The sequence below is a fragment of the Pantherophis guttatus genome, chromosome 2 (assembly GCF_059756535.1).
Source record: "Pantherophis guttatus breed Tessera chromosome 2, ASM5975653v1, whole genome shotgun sequence".
NCBI classification, from domain to species: Eukaryota; Metazoa; Chordata; class Lepidosauria; order Squamata; family Colubridae; genus Pantherophis; species Pantherophis guttatus.
In genome coordinates this window covers 8,631,745-8,649,716 of record NC_142064.1, presented here as the reverse complement: position 1 = coordinate 8,649,716, position 17,972 = coordinate 8,631,745, and positions in this window count along the sequence as shown.

Sequence of the window (17,972 nt, the reverse complement as noted above, 5' to 3'; positions counted from 1 at the left end):
TTGGCCCATTGCCCATTCATAAAAATACAAATTGACCCATTAATTATCCATTGAGTGATTCATCACACTCGCTAAAAAGGAAAAGGAAGGAATTCCAGGAAGTGGCCAGGACTTGCCTCCCCCCAGACTTGTGGCAGGGCCCAAAGCCATGAATATTGATAAAACAAATTGTAGTGTAAATAATGCATAACCTTTGGGTCATATATTTAAGCACAGGACACTTGGATACAAACAGTAAAAAGGTTTTAAGAGCTCTGGTGGCTGCCCAATTGATCGTGACTCGTGTTTCTTCAAACGAGACTCTCGATCTTCTCCCTGCCGCCAAAACACACGTAAACACACACATACACACACATACATTCTGAAATGGATAGGGAGGGTATCATAAAACCACCGTCTCCAAAAGTAAATGCATATTTCCAGTGCCAGCCCAGATGCTAGGAGCAATTTTGCAAGATGGCAGCTAGTGTTTTCTCAGCCAGGTAGGAGCCGAATGATGGATTATGGCGTCTGGTGTCCAAACTTGAAAGAGGGGGGGGGAAAATATTATATTGCAAATGGATATCTGAAATCATAGGACTCAGGAAGAGATTAATACTTCATCGCAGAGAGAATCTGTGGGGTGAAGCAGCTTTTCTAGGTTGGGCTTCAGGTCTGGTTTTACAATAGTGGCCAAAATTGTGGAAACCTGTTGGGAAAAGTATCCTCCCGTGCCCAGTTTTGGGCCTAGGTGGCCTTCCCGAAGCCTCCTCGGAGCAAAAACAGGCCGAGGTAGGGGCACTGCACCCCCACACCCTGTTTTGGGCCTAGGAGGCCTCCCTGCACTTACTTGGGAGCCAAAAGGGGACGCATGGGGACTCCTGGAAGGGGCAGGGTGGAGCCAGCCAGCAATTTAACTACCGTTTACCCAAACCGGCTGAATCCCACCGGTTTCTTTAGGATTGACTGATTGGATCTCCAAGGGACTCAAGATTGGATCTTCCAGCACCACAATTTGAAAGCTTCAATGCAATTTCCACCATATGCTGAAGCAACTGGCCCAGATTTATACAAAATCGTCAATCGTCGGGGAAAAAAAATATGTTAATTATAATAACTTATATATTGCTTCAATCCCAGTAGGCTTCCAAATTCTTGTCGCTTCCCAATATATCTTCCTTTTCTGCTGAGTTGATCCTTCCTTTTGAGTAGATTATTGCCTGTAACTACGGGACAAGGCTAGTTAAAAGATGACACTCTGCTCCGTTAATTCCATTATTTTTATTAAGTAAATGCTTAGCGCTAATGAGACTCAGACGTTTTATATTCAGAGCTGATCGGAAGAAGGAAAAATTCATTAAGGGAAGGAGTTTTTTTTGTTTTTTTTCAAACGCTTTCACAGCATTAGATGTTAAGGAGATGAAAATAAGCATTTTGTGGCTAGTAACACCAATGGATTGTTGCCATACAGTAGGAAACTGTTGTGGCTCCGTTGCCTGAGCCTGGGCAATCGACAGATGCAGACTCTGAGAGTGAGGGAGAGGAGTTGGCAAGGCCTCCCTCTCCAGGACCTTCCTCTCTGGCAATGCCTCTGGAGGACACCGAAGGCCAATAGATAGGGCCAGAGCCAAGCACGTCCCCGCAGCCACAGATGGACAGCGAAGAAGTAAATAAGTGCTGGCTGGACCCTCGGCAGAGGCACAGGGAGAAGCATGCGCAGCAGAGGGGAAGGCATGCCAGAGATTAGCTGAGTCACTGGACCACACCCCACAGGATATAAATGTGGGTGTGGTGGCCGGTTCAGTTTGTGACGAGCAAAAACTAGAAATAATCCATGATCTCTGCATTACTGGACTTCTGCCTGCCTTGTCGGACTGCATTTGGACTAATCCTTGTATTGTTGAAACTCTGCCTGCCTTATCGGAATGCTTGCAGTCTAATCTTTGTTTTGTGTGAGTAAAGTCTGAATTGGCAGCTAGCCACTGGGTTGCTGCCAGCTTTATCTTCAAAGATTTTGTCGTGTGGCTTATTAACTCCGGGCCGTCCGTGGGGGTGCGTGTGTGGGACGGGGACAGAACAGTAACATAGAAAAATGTTAACAAAGAGGTAAACTTTGTAATCGCTTAGAGAGGGCAGTGAAGCACTGCGAAGTGGTATATAAGTCTAAGTGCTATTCATTATCTTCCTTTAATGACCCCATAATCCCTTGCGGGGTGGAGTCTGGGCAACTGAACAGAGCAGAGTGTTTACTGGCCGGATGCCCTTCCTGTTGCCAATGCGGAGTTCTATTCAGCAGATACTGTATATTCTCATCATGTCCAGAGAGAGAAATATCTGCCTCTGCCTAGGATCGAATTCACAGCCTCCTGATTGTGAGGCGAGAGTTCCACCTCTAGGCCACCACACCATTCTTATAAGTCTAAGTGCTATAAATAAGTCCCTGAGATTGAGATGGCACTAACATTTAAGATAGTATTTCATATTTGGAAGAGAGTATTTGTAGTGCAGGGTTGAACTATGAGATCCTTGGTGCTTCTCTGAGCTTGGTTGTTTTCTTGCAGACGTTTCATGACCCAACTAGATAACATCATCAGTGCAAAGAAGAAGTGGAATTTGATCTCTGTTTACATACAATTGGCTTGTCTTGTCAATGTTGGTGGGAGTATTCTTGATGGTTCCTTGATTTTTTTTTGGTTGATGTTTATTGTTAAATTTGAGAAGGATTAGAGTTGACACGATAGGAGCAGGGGTGAAATCCAGCAGGTTCTGACAGGTTCTGGAGAACCGGTAGCGGAAATTTTGAGTACTTCGGCGATCCGGCAAATATCACCTCTGGCTGGCCCCCGAGTGGGGTGGGAATGGAGATTTTGCAATATCCTTCCCCCAGGGGTGGGGAGGGAATGGGGATTTTGCAATATCCTTCCCCTGGAGTGGGGTGGGAATGGAGATTTTGCAATATCCTTCCCCTGCCACGCCCACCAAGCCATGCCCACAGAACCGGTAGTAAAAAAAAATGGATTTCACCATTGGATAGGAGTGTTCCAGAGGTGAGATTTTACTGGTTCACCCTGGTTCGGGCGAACCAGAAGTGGCGGCGGTGGGAGGCTTCACCCGCCCACCCGGACGTCATCACGGATGCTTTGTGCATGTGTAGAAGGGTCGAGCGCGATCAAAATGAGCGTGCACAGGCACTCCCAGTTCTGAACTGGTAGTGAAGGTAAGTGGAAACCAATACTGGAGTGTTTCCATGTTTGAGGGGCTTCCACAATGAAGAGGGGGAGTCAAGCTGATCTCCAAAGCACCTGAAGGCAAGACAAGAAGCAATGGGTGGAAACTAATCAAGGAGAGAAGCAACCTAGAACTAAGGAGGAATTTCCTGACAGTGAGAACCAGAAGTTATGGATGCTCCATCACTCCATCACTGGAGCCTTTTAAGAAGAGGTATAAAGGAACAATCAAACCAAGTTCTATAAACCATTTAGCAAGCTATAGAGAACACAAAGAGTTGGGAGGTTTCATGGCCCTGTTCACATATTTTTCATAAGATCATTTTATGTTTTATGTAAGGTCTGAACCGAGAGCATAATACCATCACACAGGCAGCTAATTATCATCAATGGCAGAATTCATACAACTTGCTAAATCTCGGTATACCAACATATTTTGTTCAGGTAAACTGCTATATTGAAGCAATAAACCATATCATATCAAGTTCATTGGTTCATGCAACCTACAAATACAACAGTTAGGTTCCCCAACCCCCCCCCCCGACTCAACTCGAGTCGACAACTCAACTCAACTCAACTCAACTCAACCCTATTTTAACCCAATTTAGCACCTTGCACAAACCCAGCTTATTAAAATGATGTGTCAAGCTTCAAAAGACATTTTTGCTATGAAACTAGTATCACTTCTCAGCTTGCCAACGAATCATGTTGAGGTGGGGGGGGGGAGGGAAAGGGTAGATAGAAAGTAAGCAAGTTCCAGACATCAAGATGCCAGCTGTGAGAACCAAGGACACTTCAACTGGTGTTTACAGGACGTTATTTATTTATTTATTTATTTATTTATTTATTTATTTATTTATTTATTTATTTATTTATTTATTTATTTATTTATTTATTTATTTATTTATTTATTTATTTATTTATTTATTTATTTATTTATTTATTGCCAAGCATTCATTTGGGTATAAATCAGGGGATTTGTTTGTGGATAAAGGATTTTCTGACAGATAGGCCACAGTCAGTAAGGATGAGATCTCACCATTCCTCTACTCTGATAGTAAACACAGGAGCCCCCCAGGTTATGTGCTAAGCCCTTTCCTTTGTTCCTTGTATACGCATGACTGCACCCCATTGTGCAACACCAATGCAATTATTAAATTTGCAGATGACACAACAGTGGTGGGGCTCATTACTAAGAACAATGAGGTCTGCTTATAGAAAGGAAGTACAAGGGCTGACATTGTGGTGTAATGAAAATAATCTCGCACTTCACCACAAAAACTAAAGAACTTATAATTGACTTCAGGAGGAAGAGAGATGTACATTTACCATTGGACATAAATGGCGAGGAGGTGGAGAGGGTTGATAGTTTTAAATTTCTGGGCATTTATATCTCGGAGGACCTCTCATGGACGATGAATGTTGACATGCTTGTGAAGAAGGCCCAGAAGAGGCTGTACTTCCTGAGAATGCTCAGGAAGATAAATCTATCTCAGCATCTACTTCTGTCCTACTATCGCAGCACCATTGAGAGTGTCCTGACATATGGCATTCTTGCATGGTATGGGAGCAGCTCTGTAGTGGACAAAAAAGCTTTACAGAGAATCATTAAAACTGCCCAGAATATCATTGGACTCCAGCTACCAGCCCTGGATGACATCTTCGAATCTCGCTGTTTGAAAAAGTTGCATAACATTCTCCGAGACTCTTCCTATCCTGCTTACAATCTTTTTGGACTGTTGCCTTCGGGCAGAAGATACAGAACAATTAAAACTCGGACCACACGTTTTCTGAATAGTTTTTATCCCAGAGCTATAATTGCACTCAACAATGAACTAAAGGGCCACCATCAGTGAGCTGTTGGGCAGCATTACTTGGCCTGTTGTGTGGATGTTTGGGTGGTTTAGGGATGAGGAATTGTGGTGGGTGGGAGTGTGTTTGGGGATTGTTATGTGTGTTGGACCTGGTATTTGGGTGTTAAGTGAATTTCGTTGTACAGGTATACTGTGTATACACGTACAATGACAATAAAGTTGTTGTTGTTGTTGTTGTGATGATGATGATGATGATGATGATGATGATGATGTAGGTTCTGACCTAGGCTTTCTGGTACAGTAAAAACATACAATGAGTTCCAAAAACACTCTTTTTATTTCAATGGCGGTGAATTCTGCTCATTCAGAGCCTGTTCATTCTCAGTCTGTTCATTCACAGATGAGTCCCAAATAGTTGTAAATAATCCAACAGAAGTCTGCCACAGTTCTTCTGATAAGGCTGATAAGCACCCACCTTTATCTCCCTTGACACGCTGCCAAAGACCTAATTGGCAATCAACTTTGCAAGGCCACACGGAACACAGAGTTAAAACGGAGCTGCAGTATTGAAACCGGCCAGCACGAACAACAGTTGCTTCCTGCAAAGGGCCCACGTTCCTTTGCTCCTCCTTTATGTCTTATGGGAGGGGCCAATCATCTCCAAGCCTTACTCCCGAGTCGTCCCTTTTGTTTCAACTGTTCTTGCCTTCTGGCAGCTCTGCGCATGCGTGCACTGGGAACAGGCTCCCCCTGTTTCTCTGCCTCTCTGATGTCTGACTCTGGAGGCTCTGGAGTCTGCACATAACTCCCAGATGGCCCTGGCCCCCTCTCTGCCTCTGACGCAGAGCCCTCTTTTGTTTGCTTTTAAAAATGAGCTCTCACTTTTAAAACAGCACTGGGTTTCACCGGGATTCCACAAGGCTGTGTTCACACAAAATGCATCAACCAGATCTGTTCAACCTTGATAGCTGTATAGAATCATAGGGCTAAAAGAGATCTTGGAGATCTTCTAATCCAACCCTCTGCCTAAAGGAAGAGTTCTTATACCACCCTGGGCAAATGGCTGTCCAATCTTTTCTTGAAGATCTCCAGTGATGGAGCATCCCCAACTTCTGGAGGTAAACTGTTCCATCGATCAACTGTTCCCACTGTCAGAAAATTCCTCCTCATTTCTAGTGTCCAAGCTGCTAAACTTTATTAGTTTTCAACTTGGTAAATTTGGGGGGGTGAGGGTGGTATGCTGTATAATCCAGGCAAATAGATGGGGAAGAAATGGAGGTAGTGACAGATTTCATTTTCCTGGGCTCCAAGATCACCGCAGTTGGGGACTGCAGCCAAGAAATTAAAAGACGCTTGCTCCTGGGGAGGAAGCTATGGCAAATCTAGACAGCATTCTAAAAAGCAGAGACATCACCCTGCCAACAAAAGTGCGTATAGTCAAGGCGATGGTTTTCCCAGTTGCAATGGATGGCTGTGAAAGTTGGACCATAAGGAAGGCTGAGCGCCAAAGAATTGAGGCCTTTGAACTTTGGTGCTGGAGAAGACTCCTGCGAGTCCCTTGGACAGGAAGGCAATCCAACCGGTCAGTCCTAGAGGAGATCAACCCTGACTGCTCTTTAGAAGGCCAGATCCTGAAGAGGAAACTCAAATCCTTTGGCCACCTAATGAGAAGGAAGGACTCCCTGGAGAAGAGCCTAATGCTGGGAACGATGGAGGGCAAAAGAAGAAGGGGACGACAGAGAACGAGGTGGCTGGATGGAGTCACTGAAGCAGTAGGCATTACCTTAAATGGACTCCAGGGGATGGTAGAACACAGGAAGGCCTAGGAGAACGTTGTCCATGGAGTCGCGATGGGTCGGACATGACTTCGCAACTAATAACAACAACAACAATGCTGTATAAACCTAGCAGATTTGAGTACAGATAGTCCTCAATTTACAACAGTTTGTTTAGTGATTGTTGAAAATTACAACATCACTGAAAAAAGCGATTTGTGACCATTTTTCACATACCTATGGCCATTGCAGCATCCCCATGGTCATGTGATTAAAATCCATTCGCTTGGCTCACTGACTCATCTTTATGACGGTTGAAGTGTACCGGGATGATGTGATCCACCTTTTGCGACCTTCTGACAAACCAAGTCAACGGGGAAGAATGATTCACTTAATCACTGTGTTATTAGCTTAACAACTGCCCTGATTCACTTAACAACTGTGGCAAGAAAGGTCATAAAACAAGGCAAAATTCACTTAACCACTGTAAATTTGGGGCTCAGTTATGGTCCTAAGTCGAGGGCTACCTATACTTTTAAGATTTGGCGTGTTTTCTGAAGGAAGAAAATGGATTAATTCCATAATCAGGTGTACAAGGCGAGCTCAGCTGGAATTCCGACAATTTTTCACTCTTTCCAATTTCCTTTCTTTTATTGCCATCCAGTGTCCAAAAACAGAAACCGCACTTCCAAGAAGAGAAAACTCTTGTGTCTAAGGTTTTCCCTGTTAAGAAAAAGAGGAGACGATGTTAGACAGTGCCCTTATTGCTATGATGGTTGGTAGAAGGCCCATCCTATGAAATTGGTTGAACTGCTATCCACCTGGATTTTTGGAAAACCATATGGCTGTAGCAGAGCTCTGTTATTTCATTATTCGGTTAACTAGGTTTAGATCAGGAGTTAAATGCTCCCAGTTCAAACCAGATCACCCGATCTGGTAGCGATGGCAGCGGGTGGTTCGGAGAACCAGTAGCAAAAATCCCTGCCCCCTCCATGCCCAGCTGAGCTGTGTGATCATCAGAGGCTTTTTTTTTTTTTTTTTTTTACTTTTAAAAGCATTTTTTCTTCGGCCAAAAAAATCCTTTTAAAAGTAAAAAAAAAAAAAAAAGCCTCTGACGATTGCACGGCTCAGCTGGGATCGTCAGAGGCTTTTAAAAGCATTTTTTCTACAACCTCTTCAGCTGAAGAGTTGCCTGATCGTCAAAGGCTTTTAAAAGCATTTTTTTTTACAACCTCTTCGGCTAAAGAGGTTGTAGAAAAAAAAAATGCTTTTAAAAGGCTCTGACGATCCCAGCTGAGTTGCCTGATCGTCAGAGGCTTTTAAAAGCATTTTTTGCTTTTAAAAGTAAAAAAAAAAAATAAAGTTGGCCACACCCCCCTCCCCCCCTCACCAAGCCACGTCCACAGAACCGGTAGTAACAAATTTTACACGTCACCACTGGTTTAGATCTATGTCCAATTAACAAAATAACAAAGTAAGAAGGGACCTTGGAGGTCTTCTAGACCAACCCACTGTTCAAGCAGGAAACTTTGTAACGTTTCCAACAAATGAAACTGGAGGCTGAGTAAAATCTGGATGTGTCATCTTTTCAAGGTAGACCAAGGAAATCAAAATCATGCAAGCTACTTTCATTATATTATAGTCAAAGATGGGCTTCATATTCTGTAGCAACCAGTTCGCCCAGCACCGGAATTGTGAGCGCATGCGTACACCGTAGGGGTGGGTTCTAATTTTTTTTACTACCGGTTCTGTGGGTGTGGCTTATTTTGTGGGTGTGGCTTGATGGTCATGTGACAATTCTTTAGGATTTAGCAGAGGTACTGGTCTACCAGGCTTTTAACTGCTTGCAGAGCTGTACCGGTCTACTGATTTGTTTTTGGAGGCACCGATCTACTCATTTATTTTCTTTTAACACTGATCAGCTGTAGGGCGGTCTGTTGAAGCCCCGCGGCAAGAGTTTAAACAGTTCTTTTCCCTCTAGCCGATCAGCTGGGACTTAGGAGGCAGCAATAGATTGGGGGTGGGGTCAAATAAAAGGTAAGAATAATGCAGGGGGGGCAGGGGGTGGGGGGGCAGAACCGGTTCATCACCGCTACCGGCTTGGCGGAACCGGGCGTAACCCACCACTGGTGCAGCGTCACAAACCACAGCAATTTGCTCGTGCACGCTGTCTGTGCATGTGTGCAATGTCAAACAACACGGCAATTCACTCATATGCACCGTCCGCACATGCGTGCAGCATCAAAACCACAGTAATATAGGACAGGATTGCACCTGGCTGGGTGGGCGGGCTCGGGCCCACACGCAGGTCGCCACTACCAGTTCACCTAAACTTGGCCCGAACCAGCTGAATACCACCTCTTGATTATAGTAACAAAAATTTCCAAGTCTGAATTTGCTTCCCCCGCCTTTATCTTCATGGGAATTTGGGAGGATCTTGTTTGAGACATTTGCTCAGGTTAGAGATCTGATCTAAAATTTCTTTTATTGGGCCATGGACTTGGTTCCTGTTCTTCTTCCTGTTCCTCAAGATTATTCCTCCTTCCTCTTCTAGGATGGAAAGCCAGAGACTCCGGCTAAGTCCTGACAATGTTCAAAGTTAGAACAGCGCTGAAAAAAGTCACAACTGGTTCTCACGCTTAGGACCATTGCAGTACCTCCATGTCACATGATCAGAGTTCAGGTGCTTAGCAACTGGGTTAGGTGCTTAGCAACTAATGTATTTGTATGATAGTTGCTGCATTCCTAGGTCATCTGATCACCGTTTGAGGCCTTCCCAGCTGGCTTCTGACAAGCAAGTCAATGGAGAAAGCTGGATTTGTTTAACAACTTCATGATTCACTTAACTGTGGCGAAAAGGGCATTTCTCACTTAACAATTGCTTTGCTAGCAACAAAACTTCTGGCCTCCATTGTCATAAATCGAGGATGACTTGTAGCTCATAAGGTGCAGACTAGTTTGTCAAGACTTTGAGAACAATAAAATATGGTTCTTCCAAGTTGGCCCTGTTAAATTCTGGGCGAAGAATGGAGGCGAGGCCAAAGTGATTTCTATCCAGGGATGGGATTCAGTTGGTTTAGGCCGGTTCAGGCTAATTTTACATCTGGTTCGCCAAACTGTTAGTTTCAAGGACTGGTTGGCCTCACCCACCCTGCCCCTCCCCTCCCAGGAATCTCCACGTGGCCTGTTTTGGATGCCAGGTAAGTGCGCGGCGGCTCTGGGAGGATGAAAAATGGGCTTCCCTGAAGTTCTAGAAGTCTGGAAACGGGCCATTTTCACCCTCCCGGAGGCTCAAGAAAAGCCTCCGAAGGCCCGGGAGGGTGAAAAATGGGCCTACCAAAAGTACTGGAAATCTGGAAATGGGTCTGTTTCTGGCCTCTGGAGGGCCTCTGGAGCTGAGGGGAGGCCATTTTCACCCTCCCGGAGAAAGCCTCTGAAGCCAGGGGAGGGTGAAAAATGGGCCTATTGGAAGTCCGGGAACAGGCCCCTTTCCGACCTCCTGAGGACCTCCAGAGCACATGGGAGTCAGTTTTCGCCCTCCCAGAGGCTTAAGGAAAGCATCTGAAGCCTGGGGAGGGCAAAAACGCACCCCCCATCATGGTGCAGGAGGCCGAGTAGGCCACGCCCACCATGGCCACAGCCACCCAGCAACTGGGCAGAGAACCGGTTGCTAAAATTTTTGAATCCCACTCCTGTTTCTAACAGTTCTTTATTCAATACTGCTTGTGAGGCGACAGACGCTCCCTGGCTGACACAGCTCCTTTTATATGAAACTAATCCGCCAAACAACCAATTAGGAGAGAATATTTTCCCGCTCCAACAGAGGACCAGAACGAGAACTTCAACTGACAACTATATTTTTGGTTAATCGATTTTAATTGGGTTTGATTTGATTTTAATTGGGTTGTTTTAAATTGTGGCCAAAAATATTTAATTATTTTTAAACCGTTTTTAAATTTTGTATGTTCTGTTTTATTCTGGCTGTTCACCGCCCTGAGTCCCGCTGGAGAAGGGCGGTATACAAATTAAAACAAATAAACAAACAAATAAATAAATATAGAAACCTTATGTGAAATACATAACAGGCCCCTTTCAGTAAAACGAAATAACATGGAGCTTTTTGACAGCAAATAGAATTTAATTCTTTTTAATGAAGACACTACGGCCAAAGCTCAGGAGATCAACTTGTACCCAAGAGAGGATTTAATAATTCCAGTCAATTTTCAATGCACCTTTTCCTAGGAAACTGGAAAGAAATGATCAATCTCTTGTACATTAAAGAGAGAAGACAAAAAGAAAGATAAGACAAATCCGAAGGTTTCTTCGTGATATTTAACTAAACAATAAAAGAATAATAATGGGGTAGCAGCATTTGTGCTTCCCCTTTTTAAACAATGCTATGAATTGAGGGGATGGAATGAATAGCAATTTTATTAATAGGAAAAAGAAACCAGGCCATCAGAAAATATGGTGGCTGGATCAGAGGTGGACTTCAAAAATTTTAGCAAGGGGTTCTCTGCCTGGTTGCTGGATGGATGTGGCCATGGTGGGCGTGGCCTAGTCGGCTTCCTGCACCACGGCCAGGGAGGCGTACTTGCCCTCCCCAGGCTCTGGAGGCTTTTTTCGAGCCTCCGGGAGGGTGAAAATGGCCTCCCCAGGCTCTGGAGGTCCTCCCAAACTTCTGGTGTTGTGGAATGGAAGGACCAAGCAACATTCCTAGGTCAGCCAGAGACAGTTTTATTGCGCAAGGTTCAGAGCCAGTTTTGTACATGAAGCTTTGAACAAGGGAAGAACCCTGATACAACTGGTTTTATACATTTCTAAGACAAAGGATTCAGTGAGATCATACATTTTCCATATATGGTTAATCATGAGATCATACATCCAATTTTCCCTATATGGTTACATACATTGGATAATAAGTTCATCTAATTACTTAAAGCATTAATTTTAGTTTATAAAATTATCTTAGTCACACAACTTTTCTTAAGTGCTTGTAGTTGCTAATGGGAGAGTTACTACTGTCCTTGGGTAAATTTATTGGATTAAGTAACTCTTTGTAACATATATGTCTTTGTGTCATTCACAGTGAGGTCACTCAGATGTTTTCCATATGGCTGTCCTTTCGTGACATCTAGGTCTCGGAAGATATATTACCACTTAATGGGGTTTAACTGTTTGTTAATGTAATTTCCAACAAGCACTTTCCTCTCTTATAATAATATGAATAGAGAGGTTCTCTCAGAGTTCATGTATCTAAGCATGTCTTCCCCTTATAATAATGTGAATAGAGAGGGTCCCCCAGAGCCCATATATCTGACTCAGTATGATTCCTTTCTTTTATTCACATTATTTCTTTTATCTGCATTACTGGTTTTTCACCCTCCCTGAGCCTGCACTTACATGCATCCAAAATAGGCTGCATGGGGACTCCTGGGAGGGGTGGGATGGGGTGGGCGGGGCCAGCCAGGAGTGGGATTTGGGGGTTCTCTGAACTGCACAGAATCTTAGCTAGAGGTTCTCCTGAACCCCTGAGAACCCCCAACAGCCCACCCGTGGGCTGGATACTGTCAAAACTGAAGAGGATAGAATAACTCAAAGGAGTAGTGCAAGATCAGAAGACATGGAGAGACCTGGCCCACAGAATTGCCAAGAGTCGGACATGACTGAATGGAGAACATCATCATCATCATATCTCTAAATTTATCAGTCATTCCAGATTTAATCAGAGATGGTCTGGCAATGATAAGCCACACCCCAATCTCCACCAGATTACAAATATAATGAATATCTGTTAGAATTGACAGATAGCATTCCCCGATTTTTTCTTAAATTCCAACAGTTTCAACATTTATGGAGTCTATGTACCAGGGATGAAATAAAAAAAAATTCTGTACCGGTTCTGTAGGCGTGGCTTGTTGGGGGGAGGTCATGTGACAGGGTGGGCATGGCCAACTCGACATCACTCACATCGAGGGGCTCCTCACCGGCCCCTCTGCTCCCAGCCACTCCTTGTCGCGAATGGCAGGAAAATGGGGAGGGGAATATTCCTGCCTACCATCCTTCCCTCAGTCTGTGCTGAGATTGAGGAATGGATGACAGGCAGGAAAATCCCCTTCCCCATTTTCCGGCCTTTCACGAAAATGGCTCCATTCCAGCTGCTCCCTCCCCATCCCCCTCCCTGATGGGGACTATCTTAAAGGGACAGGCTGCAGCAACTCCGCTCTGAATGGAGGGAGAAAAGTTAGCATTCTCTCTGCTGCATTTAACATTGAATTCTGAGGCAGAGAGAATGCTAACTTTTCTCCCTCCATTCAGAACGGAGCTGCTGCTCCCTTTATGGTTCCCTCCCGGCCCCCTCCCTCCTGGGGACTACCTTAAAGGGATAGGCTGCAACAGCTCCGTTCTGAATGGAGGGAGAAAAGTTAGCATTCTCTCTGCTGCATTTAACATTGAATTCTGTGGAATATTGAGCGGCCGGAAGAGATGAGCAGCAACTGGCCCGGCGTGGGCGGGACCAAGGAGGGGTAATTACTACCGGTTCAGCAAACTGATGCCCATAATCCATAGCGGTTCACCCGAACCGGTAGGATTTCATCCTTGCTATGTACCCATAATGCAATGTGGAAGATCTTGTTTTCTCTTTTTTAATCAAAGAGAAAGGAATCATTTCATGGGACATCTTTCTGAAGGCAACTGCTGCCATTGTTAGCTTTTTCTCTAATGAGAATTAGGAGTTTAGAAAACTGCTCTCTATAAGACCATCCAGAAACATCAAGATCAGAGGTGGGTTTCACATATTTTTACCACTGGTTCACCGCGCGTGCTCATGCTCGCTTTGCGCATACGCGCCTTCACCCAGCCATCCGCGCATGTGCTTTGCTCTTGCATGCACCTTCTGTGCATGCACCCAGCCTCCAAAACATGGCTAAATAGGACGGCATAGCACCGGGGCGGGTGGGCAGGTGGCACCCACAATCGCCGCTACCGGTTCTCCCAAACCGGACTGAACCACCTGAATACCACTACTGATCAAGATGTTCTCAAACAGCTACACGGTTGATGTCCTTGGGATAGATCAGAGATTTCCAAACTTGGGAACTTTAAGACATGCTGGCTGGGGAATTCTGGGGAATTCTGGGAATTGCAGCAGTGGTGGGTTGCCCCCGGTTCAGACCAGTTCTATAAAACCGGTAGTAAAATCGGTGGGAGGCTCCGCCCACTGATCCCGACATCATCAGAAGTGATCTGTGCATGCGCAGATGAGTGCGCGCATACACATGCGTGCAAGGGCGCACGCACAGACACGATGCGAACCGATAGTAAAGGTAAGTAGAACCCACCCCTGAATTGCAGTCCACAAGTCCTAAAGTTGCCAAGTTTGGAGACTGGTGGAATAGGTGAAGGATGGAAGGAAGGATGGAAATGGAACATCTGAACATCCAGATTTGGAAATCAGTGATTGTTTCTTTGTTTGATTTTATTTTGCACGCATCCCCATTTTTTTTTTTCCCCCTCAGCTCTCCCTGAGCTCCATCTGTCAGGGATTTCTAGAGTTGCATTTTGGACAGAATTACAGATGATATTTTTGTAGATAGCATAAAGAATGAGGGAAAAGAATAGCGATCTATATGAAGCATGCGTTTGGCTGCAAATAATATAATTCCCGATGCTTTCTATTCTGCAGGCAAGGGTTAGAAATTTATATTTCTATAGATAAAAGGACTGTAAATAAATTGAAAATGTTTTAAATAAAATTCTTTATGATATTGTTGTTATTATAATTATTCATAACATTAATTATTTATCATTTAAAATGATAAAATATTTATTTTAAATAAAAATATTTTAAAAGCATTTACATTATTTAAAGCACAGTTGAGCTGTGAGAAATGTTCTTTGGGTTTTGCTGTGTGGTGGTTGGCTTCAGAGGTGGGTTGCAGCAGGTTCTGACCAGTTCTGGAGAACTGGTGGCAGAAATTTTGAGTAGTTCGGAGAACCGGTAGTAAAAATTCTGACTGGCCACGCCCCCATCTATTCTCTGCCTCCCAAGTCCCAGCTGACTGGGAGGAAATGGGGATTTTGCAGTAACCTTCCTCTGGATTGAGGAGGGAATGGAGATTTTAAAGTATCCTTTCCCTGCCACACCCACCAAGCCATGCCCATTAAGCCATGCCACGCCCACCAAGCCACACCCACAGAACCGGCATTAAAAAATTTTTGAAACCCACCAATGGTTAGCTTGCCTTCAGAAGTTGTGGGTGCTTCATCACTGGAGGTTTTTAAGAAAAGAGACTGGACAGTCCCTTGTCTGAAATGGGATAGGATCTCCTGCTTGAGCAGGGAGCTGGACTAGAAGGCCTCCCAAGGTCCCTTCCATCTCTGTTCTGGTTGATGTGGTTATAATAAATTTAAACAACCACAATATCAAGCTCCCCAAAGCAATTTCCTCTGGTAGGCATCTGTCAGAGATCTCCATCAAAGAAACCTCGTTCTGTATTTGATTGAAGAATGATATTTCTGTCCTTCGTGGTCATAACTCATGACGATTGTAAATAGGGTCACCTACATGACCAAATTGAATTTATGATCTTTTTTCTTTTTCAGTGATTGTTAAATGGCAAGGGTGTGCAACTTTTCCAAAAACCAGAAGTACATACTGGTTTGGGGAAAAATTGTGATAAAAGTGGTCACAGGATCATACGATGCAGCAAACGACTGTAAATAGGATGTGGACGCTAAGGTTGGACTAGAAAACTTTGGAAACTTGAGACTTTGGAAAAAGTTCAGAGAAGAGTAACTAAGATGATCAAAGACCTGGAGACTAAACCGTATGAAGAACGGCTGCAGGTTTTGGGTCTGGCTAGTCCTGTGATGGCGAACCTATGGCACGCGTGGCACAGGTGGCATGTGTAGCCATATCAGTGAGCACGCCAGCTCAACTCTGGCGTGCATGCGCGTGCCGGTCAGCTGATTTTCGGGCCTTCTGGGCCCACCAGAAGTAGGGAAACAGGCTGTTTCCTGCCTCCGGAGGGCCTGGGGTGGGTGGGGAAGGCCCGTTTTTCTTTCTCATCTGGCTCTAGATCCTCTCTATGCATCTGGGGAGGGTGAAAACAGCCTTCCCCAACCCCTCGAAGTGATGTTTTTTGCTGTCTCCAACCTCCAGAGACTCCTAGAGAGGCTCTAGAGGCTGGGGACAACAAAAAAGTCACTTCCTGTTCAACTGGGAGTTGGGAAATGGGCTGTTTCAGGCCTCCAGAGGACATCCGAGCGGGTGGGGAAGGCTCTTTCGCCCTCCCCAGATGCATAGAGAGGATCTGAAGCCAGGTGAGAAAGAAAAACGGGCCTACCGGGCCATCTTGTGCCAGGAGTGGGGGGAAGGGGAGGTTGCACATGCATGCGCAGGGTGGAGCACATAGAATTATGGGTGTGCGTACGCACATGCACGAACCTCCCCCACCCCCGCTTCTGGCACACCATGGCAAAAAGGTTAGCCATCACTGGGTTAGTCTAAAAAGGAAAAGAAGAATTGGGGTGACATGGTAGCAGTATTTCAGTACTTGAGGGGCTGCCACAAAGAAGAGGGGGTCAAATTATTCTCCAAAGCACCAGAAGTCAGGACAAGAAACAATGGTTGGAAACTAATCAAAGAGAGAAGCAACCTGGAATTAAGGAGAAACTTCCTAACAGTGAAGATAATTAACCAGTGGAACATCTTGCCTCCAGAAATCGTGGGCTTTCCATCACTGGAGGTTTTTAAGAAGAGACTGGACAGTCACTTGTCTGAGATGGTTTAGGTCAAAAATTTTAGCAACTGGTTCTTGCCCATTTGCTGGGTGGGCATAGTCATGGTGGGCGTGGCCTACTCGGCCTCCTGCACCATAGCAGGGGGGGTTGTTTTTACCCTCCCCAAGCTCTGGAGGCTTTCCTCAAGCCTCCAGGAGGGCAAAAACGACCTCCCCAGGCTCAGGAAACCCTCCGGAGGCTGGAAATGGGCCCATTTCCGGACTTCCGGAACTTCCGGGAAGCCCATTTTTTCGCCCTCCCAGGGCCTCCACACGGTTGCTGCACTTACCTGGCATCCAAAACGGGCCGTCTGGAGACTCCTGGGAGGGGTGGGATGGGGTGGGCGGGGCCAGCCAGTCCTTACAACTACCAGTTCAGCGAATCAGATATAAAATTAGCATCCGGTTCATCAGAACCAGTCTGAACCGGCTGAATCCCACCAGGAGAACATAGGTTCTCCTGCTTGAGCAGGGGGCTGGACAAGAAGACCTCCAAGGTCTCTTCCAGCTTCTATCCTCTCCTCTCCTCTCCTCTCCTATCTCCTATCCTATCCTATCCTACCTCCAAGATTCTTTCCAACTCTGTTATTCTGTTGGGTACCTGAAGTGCATTTGTGTGACCACAGGGAAAGGGATAATTGTCAGAACTTCAAATCCAGATCATAAGTTCCCCCACGTAAGTTTCCCCACAGACATCTGTCGTAAATTTGAAAAATTGTTTAGCCACTGCTCAAGGACTAGCCGTACCTTCAAGAGCAGCTGCATGTAGAGCAGAATACAGAACAACAGACTTGGAAAGAACCTTGGAAGTCTTCCAGTCCAACCCCCTACTCAAGAAGCAAACCCTATAGACCAGGAGGCTCCAATCCCTGGGCCATGGCTCACTAATAGGTTGCGACCTATTCACAACCAGACTATGTGAGTGGCAGGCCAGCGCGCACACGTGCTCCCACAGAGAGGGTCTCCTCAGGGTGCCATCGGCCAAATTATGTCGGCTGGCGACACCCAGGGGGAGGGCCTTCTCTGTGGGAGCCCCTGCCCTGTGGAATGAACTGCCCCTGGAAATGCCTAACATCTCCGATCTCCGGGCATTTCGCTGTGCACTCAAGACCCTGTTGTTCCGCCAGGCTGGACTATCAATGTAAAGATTTTAATTGGTTTTTAAATGTGGGATTTTAAATTTGGGGGTTTTATAATTGAGCCAATTATTTAATAATTTTAATTATTTTTAAATTTTGTCTGTCTTTGTGCTTTTAATCAGGCTGTACGCCGCCCTGAGTCCTTCGGGAGAAGGGCGGTATAGAAATCAAATAAATAAATAAATAAATAAATAAATAAATAAATAAATAAATAAATAAATAAATAAATAAATAAATAAATAAATAAATAAAT